Genomic DNA, 13,941 nt, shown 5'->3' on the forward strand with positions numbered 1-13,941 from the left:
ACCACCTGCTGCTCCCCTGACCATCTCAAAGGGTCTCCTGTCCCCACAAGGTAAACGTGGACTGTGAGCTTTGCTGCCACCTCAGTCAGGCTGGCCACTGTCCGCCCCCATGTGGCAGCTGTCCCAGCAGATCTGTCCACCTGTGCAGTCTCCGCCCTCTGGCCTGAGTGTCTGCTGCACCACACACTGGTCAGTGATGTCTCCCAGATGCATCCCTTAGGGAGCTGCACCCCAGTCAGAGGCCCCCTGCGCTCCACTGACATGCGCTGGGTCGAGCTCCTTGCTTGCTGACTGGCTTAGTGCTTCGCCTGCCGAGCTGCCGAGCTGCCGAGCTGATCCTCGCAGGCATCTCTGATCTGCAGCTCTTCCAGCTTTTCACAGTCACCAGGAGCTCACAGTTCTCGGGAATGACAGCAACCATCCGGTCCTCAAATTGACTTACTTGACTAAGCATTTGTTAGGGGTCGTCACCAAACCCTAGTGACACAGGATAGGAAAATGCACCCTCCTAAAGGTAAAGCAAGCCTGTCCTCCCCTGAGTGCCCGAGACCCCCAGAAGTTTCCCAGCAAGCAAGTTGTTCTTGCAGCTTCAACACTGACCCAGCCACGTCCCTAACAAGGTGCTTGATCACCAGCCACTGGGGTCATGGTAACCCAGCCCTGGCTGATGACACCCTGGGACTGCGCCGGAGGAGGGACAGATGAAGCACTTTGCACAAATACCTGGCCGGAGGAGGCGGCAGTCTTCCCTCATCACCCACCCTTCGTTCTTCACATGACATCCTCCATGCCATGCAGGCTTGCAACACGTCATTCTGAATCTGCTTAGTCAGATCCCCCTCAGCTTATGATGGGGCCGCACCTCACCCCTGGCAAACCCACTTCACACTAAGTCTGGAAAGCTGCGAATGCAGTTACCGCACCCAGCCTGGCCACCAGCTCGACTCGGCACACAGCACCCTGTAAGGCCTCGCCCGTGCCCCCTGCCCATTGCACAGGGTGACTGGGAGCTGGGCTGCTTCTGCTGCTCCACGTGGCCAGGGAATGTCAGGCCATGGGTCAGCCTGGGAAAAGACACAAATCCCAAATGCAGAGTACATCTTGGGCCTTGCTGAATGCACAGTGCTTTTCACCACCAAGAAAAAAAAAAAAAAAAACCACGAAACAAAACAAAACAAAAATAAAAAACATCAGTGTGCATTGGCTTAAGCCAGGGACCATCTGCAGTGTGTCTGCCGCAGTCCTTTCTTAATCTGCTTTCCCACCGATACTCACGAAAGGCCTTTGCTATCAAAATTACCTGCAGCTGACCACTTCTGGCGTGAGCCAAAAGCTGCTATTGGCCATGGCTACAAAGCAAGTCCTTACCAGGAAAAGCACAATTTTCTGAAACTTCAAGTGTTGCCGCAAAGTAGGCCTATGAATTCCTATCATGACTATGCACTATTTTAATACAAATACAAAAACTTAATAACAGTTTCTCCCGGAAGGCAATTCCTCAAGTGCCCTATTTTCTAACACAAAGAGCAGACATCCTGTGGAAGAGCCCCTCGTGTTCCATCAACTTTATTTAAAGGAAAGAGCTAGCACCAGAAAGCAAGGCCAGTGCTGGGACCTGCGGCACATCTGGGGGTGGAGCGCAGCCAGTAGCCTTCGCTCACCAGAAAAGACTTCGGGCAGGAGACCGTGGGAGGAGGAGGAGACGCTATCTTCAGCTCTTTCAGCCTCAGACCTGGAAGCAGGGCCCAGACACACGGGGGGACAACTGAGCCTTTCCGGGGGTGCAACACAGTCTCCCGCGCCTTCTTTCACTTGGAGCCATTAATACTCAACACTTTTTTGACAAAGCCTGTTTGGCCTCTAAGGCTTAATGGAGGTGACCTCTGGCCCTGTTGGCCCAAAGATGTAAATTGGAATCTTCTAGGAATGGTTTCATAGAGGCTCCACCCATCCCAACTAGAAAACCTTTCTCCCCAAGAAATATGGTCCATGTCCTCAAGCACCACAAACACCACACTGCTCTACACCTGCATGGGGCCCGTGGACACTCAGCCACAGTCATGTGGATGGACTGCCACACCCTCTGGTCAGTGGAAGCCAGCTTCTCACGAGAAGAATGGACTCAGCCACCTGCTCGCTCTGAGCACCATGGAGCCAATACAGATGAGCCCAGGGTTAATTTGCCTGCCGAGGGGAGCTTGGGGCCATGAAGCTGCGCAGAGGGGAGCAGACAGCCACAGCAGTCCTGGCACCGCTGTGAGCACCCCACTCCTGTGATGAGCTGCAGTGACCCTGGCCCTGTGGTCAGTGACTCCCTGTGACCTCGGGGCCTGGCCACTACATGGTCCATCTCTAAAAGCATCTCCTGGCTCAGGAGATAGCTCAGCATTCTAAGTGCCTGCCTGGTAAGTGCAAGGGCCTGGGTTCAATCCCCAACACACATGCCAGTGCCAGCCATTAAAACCAGTCGCGCTGGCACATGTCTATAGTCCCTTCACTAGGGAGGCTGAGACAAGAGGATCACTAGGAGTTCTAGCTGCAGGGTTAGACCCTATAACAAATTAATTAATTAATTAATTAATTAAAAACATTAAAAGCACATCCTAGGACTGCCCTGCTAAGCACTCTAACACAGGAAATAAAAGCTCAGAGTCACGTGTTTCTTTACTTACTGAAAGTAGACTGCATGGAAAAGGGTATTTTAGAAACTAAGAAGTAGCAAGTTCTCCCCCAACTATTCAATCCTGGGTTACAAATTATCAAGTGAACTTGCAAAGTATTGACTCACAAATACAAAAGGTAACTGAGGAAGCCATTCTATCAACTACCTAAACCTTATGATATTAAAAAAAAAAAAAAAGATCTCTTGAAGAATTTTTTTTTTAATTGCAGAATCCCTCCAAGGACAAAAAGTAGTTCTCTCCCGGCTTAGTAGCATCTGATGCCAGGACAGCCCTTACTAGGAGTCAAGAAACACAGCTATGGAAATAGTTCTGGAAGGCTCCAAACGAGAAAACAGGAAGGGAGAAGACACTGCAGAATCTGCAGAAGACAATGAAGTTGTATTGTGTCCAAAAACCCCAGGGCAGAGGCAGGCGCGCCGAGCTCCACGCCACACATGGGCTCCGCGCGGGAACATGCCAAAACAGCACAGTTTGGGCTCATTGTATCCTAATTAATACCATAATGAGTTCCCTTAGATAGCCAAATCCTTAATCAGCCCTATCAAAACTATGTCTGCCCAGAAAAAGACTCGTGTTAATTCTGCTTAATGCCTGACAGTGGTTAAGCACCATTAATACTCCATAATTTCATTGTATGCTATTGTAATCATATCAGCATATATCTCAGCGGCCACACAAGGCTCAATAGGCCGCCCTGAATTATCGGTCACGTGACGCTGCTTCGCTAAGAGACTATCTTCCATCACAGCCAGACCTCGCCTGCCCTCCCCGCAGTCAGTAGCCTAAGCAGGTATTAATAAAGGTCTCCTTTTTTAAATTGCACAGCTCTAAATGGTCTTTAAGGGACCCAGCAGTAATCTCCAGATCCCTATATTTTAGCAGGAAGGCAGGACAGAGGAATTAATAAGAGCCCTTTCTGTGCAAACTGCTCCCTGCTCTAGGGCTATATCGTGATGTCAGGGCGCTAAGAGAATTTTAAATGCACAGGATGGATTGTTTGTGTTGCAAAAGCGAAACAGGGGGCAAAGGCTAAGAGACTTGAGAAAATTGAAAGACTGCCAGGGATGCTGGGATGCAAATCGCAACAAAACAGGGATAAATGCTGCGGCTCGCATACGCGGGAGTCCCGCAGAAGGGGGAAAAAAGGTTATTAATTTTCACCAGGCTGTATCTTACAGCTGGCGACTCAGCATCAGTTTTTGGTGTAATGAAAATGGTCTGAGCGGAAGATAAATGGTTCATAAAGTGGACCATTTAGATGCAATCGAGGCGCAATCTGCCCAGTGACTAATCACATCCCCCCAGTAAAGCTGGATTCCACTAACAGACTTTTTTTCCCCTGGCTGTACCAGTGAATTGTAGCCGGGTCTAAGTTCAAGGCAGGCAGAGAATTATCTTGATTTATTAGCGCTCTCGCCGGCCGTGCCACTCGCTCGGCTGTGCTTTTGTGAGCCTCTGCCCTGTTGCTGTCGGAGTATAATTTTTACTGTTCCCCTGCGACCAGTACATAGCATCATTTTCAGCTGCTAGAAAAATGGGCCGCGTTTGCACCTGTAATCTTTCTTCTTTTGCGGCTGAAGGTATATAATATATCTCTAAAGTACGTAATAAGTTTCTGAAAAACGTGTTTTTAAAAGAAATTGATTCCAGTGCTGTATAAGCCCCTGCAAGGCCACATGGAAGGGAATGTGCCGGGTGGCAGAGGCGCGCGCCGGCGGGGCTGCGGCCGGGCCTGGCCGGGCCGGGCCGCCCCTCGGCGACTCCCGACTCCCCGTCCGACGTGCAATTTCAGACATTTTTCTATACACTACTTGCTTCTCGTAATGAACTCTGATCAAATAAAAATGGTGTTTATATTGAGACTTTACAAGTCCTGATTACGTATAAAATGGAAGAAAATCCTTCATAATGACATTTAATTGTGAGAAAGAAGAGATTCCAATAGAAGAGCGTTCAGCTGCGTTTGCTCCCTGTTCCTTTGCATAATGTCATTTATAGATCTTCAATTATGACATTATTATGAGGAGCGCAGTGGCTCCCCATATTTTTAGACCTATGGAAAATAAACGTGGGGCATTCTCATCGCTCCGGCAGCGGTTCACAAGAGGCCTTCTGCTCCGGGAGGGTCGGCGTCTCCATTTGGCTAATGAATGCTGACGCTTCTCCCATCCTCCCGGCGTCACGCGGAGGCCAGCGTGGCTCCAGGGGCTGAGGACACCAGGGAAGCCAAGGCTCCCCTCACAGACGCCGAAGATTTGGAGGAGCCGTGATGAACGACTCGGGGCGCGGGGAGGGGCGCTGAGCCCTTCCGCTGCGCCCTCGAGGTTACTTTTCTGTTTGAAGGAGCACCTGACAGATCGAGTGGGGGCACCTGAGACCCCGAGTAGCAGGAAATGCAGCCAAAGCCCTGGCTCGCACATCCTGCGTAGGCGGAGCCGCTCACAGACACCTGCCTCGGAGCTCCCCGCCAGAGTGACAGCCCTGTTCTAATGCCAGAGGCATAGATTCACCTCCCCCGGACAGCTTTGGGGCCCGCGTCTGCCTGCATTTAATAAGGTCTGTTTTTACTTGCCTTTTTCTCACTTAGAAGGAGCTTTGGCCAGTGCAGCTGCGAACTGGCTTTTCCAGCTCGACAAATGAGGCTGGAAGACGCTGGCCACGCCTACAATTTTGGCAGCAAAAAAAAGGTGGCAAAGCGTCACAGTCATCATTTGCAGCCAAACCTATTAGCAGAACACGTCTGTAATGACACGGCGGAGCAGCCAACACTCGCTGCCATCTATGTGGCAAGCATGCTTTGCACACTTGGCGTGTGTCAAACACTATGATGGGCTTGCCGAACACACAGACGAGCGAGGCAGGCCCCTCCCCCGCCCACAGGGGCCCAGGGAGGAGTCTCGGCGATCCAGACAAGGGCTGCCCAGCCCGCGCTCCACGCGTTAGGAAGCACGAAGCAAGGGTCAGGAAGCCTCTGCCTCATCCCCTAGGATGTGCTTGGCCCTGGGGAAGCCCCTCATTTGCATCTCTCACAGCTACAGGATAAGCTTTTTGCTTCTCGCCTTGCTCAAGGTTGTTTGGAGGGAGCCTGTGAGATAGCTCAGTGGACTAAAGCACCTGCTTAGGCAAGCTTAGGCAAGCACACGTGCTGTGGTTCGATCCCCAGCCACAAAGTCTGGGCTTAGTGGTGTATGCCTGTAATCCCAGCACTGGGGAGGCTGAAAACAGGAGAATCAATATGAGTCTGAGCTGTGTGGTAAGACCCTGTAACAACCAAATACATTTAAAAAGGAAAAAAAAAAGATTGTTTGGAAATTGACAAAGAGGCAGTAGTGCGATTGTTTAGATGCACATTAGGATTGTAGGGAATTAGTATTGCTTGAGTTAGTGCCCAGGCGGTCAGAGGCTGTCCAAGGGCTCCGGACACTGGACACCGTGCCCTCCCCGAGGGCCCTGAAGCTCAGCCTCCTCTTGGTTCACCAGCTCCCACGACTGGAAAAGACTCAGGAATGTCTTTTCCTAACCCATGTAGAGGCACCCAGTGGGCCAGCCGCGGGTGTGTGAAGCGCCGCTTGACACCTTTTCCCACCTCTTGCTTGCACAGTGCTCTGCACTTCCCGGACGCCTACCTATAACCACATCTTCATCAAATGACAGCGGTGAGTTCACTTTTCAGCTCTCAGAAGCGTAGACTTGAATTTTAGTTCGTTAGCAGATCCGTACACTGCATGAAAAGTGTTTAGTGACTGGAGGACAGCTTGTTCTGTGGGTGGACCACGCTCCTCAGAAACCCCAAGCACATCACCTTGCTAAGAGCTGGAGGGCAGTCCAAGCAGCCGCGGAGCCGAATGGTCTTTCATGCGTTCAAAGCCTCTCCAAAACCAAACAACAACCAGACATCACTAACTCCGCCTGTGTCTCGCTTATGGTCTCTGCAGCACTGACAAGTGTTGAAGTAGGACGGTGGGTTCTGTTTGCTTCTTTATTTTCCGTTCTCCTCCTAGGGGACCTTCAGCGAGCCTCAAGCCTTGGTTTTCTCAAGTCTCTAAAAGGGACGCAAGCTCCCCAGCCTCATTAGGGCGCAGGGGAGCAAGCAAAGAACCAACAAGGGCAGCAGCAGGTTGCAGCACCCAAAAATGCCTGCGTCCCCAGCTCTGCCGTGCAAAGTCCCTCAGAGACAGATATGCCCAAGACGCAGGAGCAAGGGACAGGGAAGACCTGTGAGCTTGGAACTGTGGCCAGGCTCTGAAGCCAAGGTCATGCTAACTCGATACCAAGTAGAGCAGTAGATGAAAGGGAAGCAGAGCCAGTGCTGCTGGGCCAGACCTGCACACCCCGTGGAGACAAGGCTCGGCGCATGCATAGACAGACAGCGTGAGGCCTGGTATCAGGAGGGAGAGCCAACTGGGAGTCTCCTGGCCCCTCCCTTCTCCAGGATGGACACCTGGGGGCTTCCGTCTTTCATTCTGGTGGCTTTCTGGACAGATCGTGTATGGCCCAAAAGGACTAATGGTGATGAAAGATGAAATCGCAGGTCTCGGAACTCCTGCAGTTCTCTTCAAGGATGTGAGAGACAAAACAGAGGCTGACTTGGGTGTCAAAGAGGAGAACTTATTGTTTTCACCGCCTCAGTCTTAGAAAAGCCAATGGCTTCCCAGCTCTGTGTTGCAAATAGAATCAACACTTCTCTCTCAGAATTATCGGCTTGTCTCTAAAAACACTTGGATTAATCCGATATCTACTTGTCTCCGTGTTGGGGTAATCATGACAACTGGGTAAAATATTTATCAATAGAAACTTGAATCCAAGCACACTGAAGGATTCACAGAGCATATTTCCCAAGCAGCGGGAGCGAGGCAGAAGACTCACGGTGCAAAGGTAGCAGCTTCCTGCGTTACAAGTGTGGGAGGGCAGGCTGGCGAGCTAGAACTAGGGCAGAGGTGGAGAGTGGGGCGCACACTAACAGGCAGCCCTGCATGCTTCCATGAACCACTTTGTGCACCCTAACGTGGCAATCCAGCTGTGCTGTCATGGGTGTGTGTGAGAGAGAGAGAGAGAGAAGGGGGGAGGGAGAGGCAAAGGATGTGCTATTCCTACTGGTATACACGTATGCTAATTGACTAATTATATATTGATTAGACGGCTAAAGATGATTTTAAAGCCCCATTGGCCACAAATTATTGACTTTCTTTCCCTGAATTTAGGAAAACTGTTCTTTAAGTGGAAAATTATATAAAGAATAATAATAAAAATAACCAGCATCAGCCCAAAGCAGGTATCTCAGTGTGGTCTTCACATAAAGCCATGGCCTGATTAGAGGCAGATTTCTTAAAAATGGGTCTGTGCGTAGTTCCATCTGTTTTGTCCCACATGGCTAGCAGCGCATTTGTAGGCCAAGCTCTGTGAAACTCGTTCTGTCCCCCACAGAAATAAAGATGGGAGGGGAGAGCTGACAGATGACAGGCAGAGCATGAGGGGAGCCCTGGTCTTCAGGACCTGCCTTTGTCCTCCCTGGTAACCACAGGGCTGTCGGAGTCCTGTGGGGGAAACGCAGGACCACGGGCCTGGGGGCGAAGTTGGCGCTTCTCCATGGTCAGTCAGCTGCTCCTGACTGAAGGTGCCCAACTCGGGCTCCTCTCAGACTCCTCCCCTTCCTACTTTCCCCTCCCACTGCGTCGTCCAATCACGAGCAAGCAGCAGGCTCCAGGCCAGGCTGGGGGACCAGGCTGACCCGGTTACCTCTGCCCTGTGGAGTACAGATTTTCCTCAGAGTGACAGAAAGCAGGCGCTGGCCTCCCATTCCAGGGAAGCTGCCAAAGGACTGCTGGGACTCATGCCCTGCTTGTGACTGTAAACCCTGAGAACAAGAGCTGATTGGAAGGAGCAGAGACGCGGGAGCCTACCTTAGAGTCTGGGGCCTTCGTTCCAGGACCTCCTTGGACACCCCGGTCAAGAGGTGCTCGAGTCTGCAAAAGACCGTGGCCTAGTGTCTGCACAGAAACCACAGTTATCCTGGTTACTTGTTCGTGTTTGTTTTCCCACTTTTTGTTCTGAATCCTTGGGTTTGTGACCTGCGGGGGCACAAGGCTGACTGATTACTCATGAATTTGTGTTCCAAACCTAATATCCGGATGGTGCAGATGCTGACAGACCCCAGACTGTGGAAACCAGGGCCCTCGGGTCAAGAGCGATTTCCCAAGCACCGAAGTCCAGGGCCTGGACCCTGCGTCTCAGAGGGTACCCTCTTCACCCCACTGGTCCCCAGCTGAAGGTCAGGAGTGTGCAGCCCCAGGAAGAATTCTGCCCTAGCCAAATGATGTGGCACCCTGAGACTGGGCGTGGTGGCGCACACCTGTAATCCCAGCTCTTGGGAGGCTGGACACAGGCGGATCACTATGAGGCTGATCTATGCAGTGAGATCCCGTAGACCCTATAGACCCTGTAGACCCTCTACTGCATACAAAATAAAAATAAAAATAAAAAATAAAAACAAATGATGTGAACAAAGAGAGGTAAAGATTCCCACAGCTCCGATCTGAAGGCAATACTTTAGTGCCTCCAGTTGCTCTCATCTAGTAAGAAAGCCCCACCAGGGGCTGCAGACTGAATACCTGCCCCGTGTCCGTGTTAGTCCCCAGGACACCAGCAATGAGAAAGAGAGGACGCCTTCCCGACACCGCCCCCTGCTTCTCCATGAGGGGAATGTACCAGCAGGCCTGACTGCCTGCTCTGCTGCGTTCAACCAGCCTCTGTTCCCGCGGCAGTGAGCGTACCCAGTAGCGGACACAGCAGCTTCAGCTGAGAATCCCTGCTCAGGCGCCCAACTGCTCCCTCCACCAGCAGGTCTGTGCTGAGCACCTCTGCCTGCCAGTCACTCCTACAAGGGCCCAAGACAGGGTCAGCCCCACGACAACACTGCCCGCCCTCCCGGAGCAAAACCTGTTAGTTGTTTCATGTGGTAGAAGTGCCCATACCCTAGCGCCTCCACAAGCATTTCTACCAAAAACCCTTCTTGCCGCACTGCTGACTTCCAAGCTCGCCTTCCAATCCAAAGCCACTTCCACATGGTAAAGAAGTGACAGCAGTGACGCAGAGACCTCCTGGCTATTACGGACACAGTGGCAAGGCCAGCGTTGCGGCACAGAGCCCAGGAATGGGGCACGCAGGTGAGAGGTGGGCTCTGGGCGAGCACGCCAGGCACCCACTGGCGCCGAAGCTCCGTTGCTTAGGAGCGCCCCCAGCCCCCACAGCCGCGCCCTGCGAGCCTGCAGGTCCTGCAGAGCCGCCAGCCAGCCCACGCACTCCGCGAGAGGCGAAGTGCGCGCTGTGTCTGCGCAGCTCCCTGTTCGCCGTCATTTTTCATCTGTCTTTATCAGCGGACGTCTGGAAAACCTAATTGCTGTTATTTCCATCTTGAACAGGCTAATAGGTATCAGAGAAGGGAATGCTGCTTTTTTTTTTTTTCCTTCTGCAGAATTACACAAATAACAACAACGATAACATAAAAGCCTGCGTGAATGAAGAAAATATAACTCGTTCTTTTACCTTAATGAAATTTGCTTGCATTAAAATAGAGCCCTCCTCGGGGCCCCGTGGTGAATTTGCTGGGCGGCGCCCCCCGGCATGAGTAAGTCCCTGCTGCAGAGCAGGGAGGCTGCTATTTTAAAGATGAAAAAATTGGAGCTTCCGGGTGGCTGCTTTCACGAAACACAGCTTCAAATGAATTTATGAACTGTTCTATAATGTTTTCTGCATACACCAAATGGCAGACTTTAGGCAGGAGCCCAATATATGTTTAGTTAGTATATAATAAACATAATATTTACATGGGCTCTGCACTGTGTTAAGAATCAAGAGCAGTTGCTCTATAAACTGTTATCGAAATCTCTAACGTAGAGCCCTAAACCAAGCGGTCCAGCAAGATTCCAGCACAGTTCTTGCGAGGAGAGTCTGACCTCCTCCCAGGGCCCACAGGCGTGCACACGCACACACGCAGGCACGCACGCCTGTGTGCACTGGCTGGCACTGACTTGTGAATGTGCAAATCAAAATCTCCCTCACGCTAATAAAATCTCTTTAATCAAAATCTTGACAACCACCTCATTCTTCAGCTGCTCGGATGGCCAGTAGCTCAGATATTGTCTTCAACTTTAAAGATGTCTCAGGTTTTGAAGACTGTTCCAAGAACAATGACCAAAAAGAAAGAAAGAAAGAAATTTTAATCCCAGGAGATAGAAAGCCAGTTCATTTCTTAGGCAATAAAAGCCTGCGGGGGAGGGGTGCGGAGCAAGCTCGCCCAGCTTGGATTTTCCTCACTGAAAAGCACGCTAGTTAGGCGCAGGACCAGTTCAGTTGATATTCTCACAGTACAAACGCGATGGTGGAAATTAAGTTGCCCCAGCAAATTCAGTTTAGTGGAAATTTGTCATGAATAAAATGCTGCTGGTGGGCCTAGAACATTGAATTTACCCACCAAATAATATCTCAGAAATACCACTTCAGAAGAAATCAGCTCTAAATAATTGATAAATTTGGTTTGTTTGGAACCCTTTTGACCTCTGTAATAGAAAGTAAAAACACATTTCAGTTATTAAAGTCACATCTACTCGCTCCACTAGGGCAGCTTTTAATTTCAAGCCGGACTCAGGAGGAGCCGTCTGACAACGCCTCCGGAAAGTTTTCAGCCGCTGCTGCTGGATTTGGGTCAGTCTCCTCTGGGAAAACAGCAGAAGATAAATGTGCAACTTTTCCTAATGCAAAAGAAAACTTCAGAGATTTTAAACATTAAGACGTATTAGAGACAGAGAGTCTTCTCCATGCCTCCTCTGCCTGTGTGTCTCTCACCTGCGACCTCTGTCTGTCTAGGTCTCTGCCTCGCTATCTCTCTCTCTCTCTGTCTCTCTCTCTGTCTGTCTCTGTCTCTCTCTCTTTGTCTCTCTGTCTCTGTCTCTCTCTCTCTGTCTCTTTCTGTCTCTGTCTCTGTCTCTGTCTGTCTGTCTCTCTCTCTCTCTCCATTTTCCTTTGAAATGAGGTTTAAATGTCCATGCTATTAAAATAAAGCTATAGCGAGGCCAACTATTCCAGTAATTAATGGAACACATTTTTTTAGATGTGGCCAAGATTGTTATCTATAATATTTAAAGCAATTCTTCTGAAGTTCATAGAAATACAGCCAGACACTTTTAAAAAATGTTTTTAACCATTTTTTAAATATACTTTCTCAAAAAAACAATCGTATTGCCTCCCATCCACAATAAAAGCATAACTCTCACAGCTTTTTATACCGAAAATATTCACACGCAGTTCCAATAGACTTACATTGTATTTTTCTCAATACCTTGAAAGCATGTTTTAAAATGCAAGCCTGTAAAATATTTGTGTGGTGAAAACCAAAGGACTTCGTCTGCGTTATGATAGGTACCTGAGACGTGTGCGCGGAGTGTTGGCTCAAGCGGAACATGGTTGGCTGACCATTTTCTGAGCACACCATAACTGCTGTCGTCAAAGCGCACACTAAGGTGACGTGCCCGCCGCTGTCGTGGGCTCCCATGGGCTGGCGCTTGCACTGGGCCCCGGGAGCTCAGGCTGCGCAGGTTTCTATCTGATCTTTATCACGTTCCCAGAAATCCAGTTCACCTTTTGTGCCCAGTAGATGATTAGAACTACTCATTGTTAGAAAACCTGATTTTGACTTAAACTTCAGAAACAAGAAGCAGTGCTCAGAGAAGTCCCGGCCCATTAACCCATGGCCCACCAGGAAAAGCAGCGCTCCTTCAGTGCTCCATCCTGCCTTCCAGAGCCCTCGTGCTGAGGACCCCATGCACCAGGAGTCTTGGTTCCCTCACCAGTCCTGTGCCCCAGCCCCTCCCTCAGCCCCTGGGCTACACTGGGGTGAGCCCACCTCCCCACTGCGCTTTCTTTGCTCCAGCATATGTGCCAGTCATGGTGGCCGGCTGCACAGGGCCTCCAGGTCTAGCCCTGGACATGCAGTCCCCACGTGGTCATAGGCAGAGCTCTACCTACCTGCCCTGTGATGCACAGTGACAGTGGGAAGCAACCTGTCCTTTGCTTGCTGCAGGAGCCTCCTGAAGAAAACACTGCATGTTAGACCAGAACAATCCCAGAAGTACGTGTATGTGCGTAGGAGAGGTGGCTTTGTCATCCAAAGTGAATGTGAAGAAAATGGTGGTCGGAAACGAGGGCTGAGGAATGGTTGAAGGCATCCACATGATCTCCTGCCTCAGGCCCAGGGCTACAGAGCCAGTGAAAGGCCCGGAAGTGCCACTGCCTGTGACTTGTCTTCGCCATCAGGGCTGGCTGCTTCCACCATGGATATTTATATTTTTGTCTTTAGGAGTCAAATGGCTAGAACTGGACAGTGTGCGCCCCAGTCGGCACCCAAAGAGCGTTCTGAAAAGGAGTGTGCACAGTGAATCAGAGGCAGGGGGCTCTTGCATACAGAAAAGGAAGAGCACCGGGGCTACCAGATGCTTCGAACCCTGGGCAGCTCCTCAACTGTCGGGGGGCCCTGCGCTGTCCAGCAATCCTGCTCCCACCTACGTCAGACCTGGAAGCAGAGTCCCAGAAAGGGGCTTGCACCCCTGCACTCCTAGCAGCCCTGTCCCAGCACTCACAGGACAGGCACCCCGGGTCAAGCAGGAGGAAGCGAGCTACATGCATGGGGCACACGGTCACGGAGCACATCTTGTCAGGAGAAGGAACAGAGTTCTCACCTTGCTCTCATGCTGAGTGAAAGGAGCCAGGCACAAAAAGAACCCCAGTGGAGCCTCCAGATAAAAGCAAACCAGCACTGAGAAGGTCACTCTCCTCCCCCTGGAGAAGTGTGCCCTGCGTGTGTGCGGGCTCCTGTCCCATCGAGAGCTCGCACTGCTCTTTTTCCTCCACACGCATCTGGCTGCTACGCAGCGAGCCCTGAGCCCTGATCCTGACGCCCAACAACCTCAGCCCCGTACGTCAGCGGCGCTGTTCTCCTAAGCCTGCTTAGGCTCTATGCACCTTCTTCCACTCTCAATTTACTAAAATTACTATTAAGTATGAATAATGCATTTTATTAAGCTCATTATCAAATTTTTCTTTGAGAACAGTACACAGTAGTCTTTGCTTTCAATTTTTTTATTAAAAAGATTTTTAGGATTCTCATGCTCCAGATGAGAAGTGGACTCTAGGTTTATTACAATTGAAGTGCTTTTGGGCCGGGGAGATAGCTCAGTAGAATAAACACTTGCCTGGCAAGCGCAAC

Source organism: Octodon degus, unplaced genomic scaffold, assembly GCF_000260255.1.
Source record: "Octodon degus isolate 3935 unplaced genomic scaffold, OctDeg1.0 scaffold00052, whole genome shotgun sequence".
NCBI lineage: Eukaryota > Metazoa > Chordata > Mammalia > Rodentia > Octodontidae > Octodon > Octodon degus.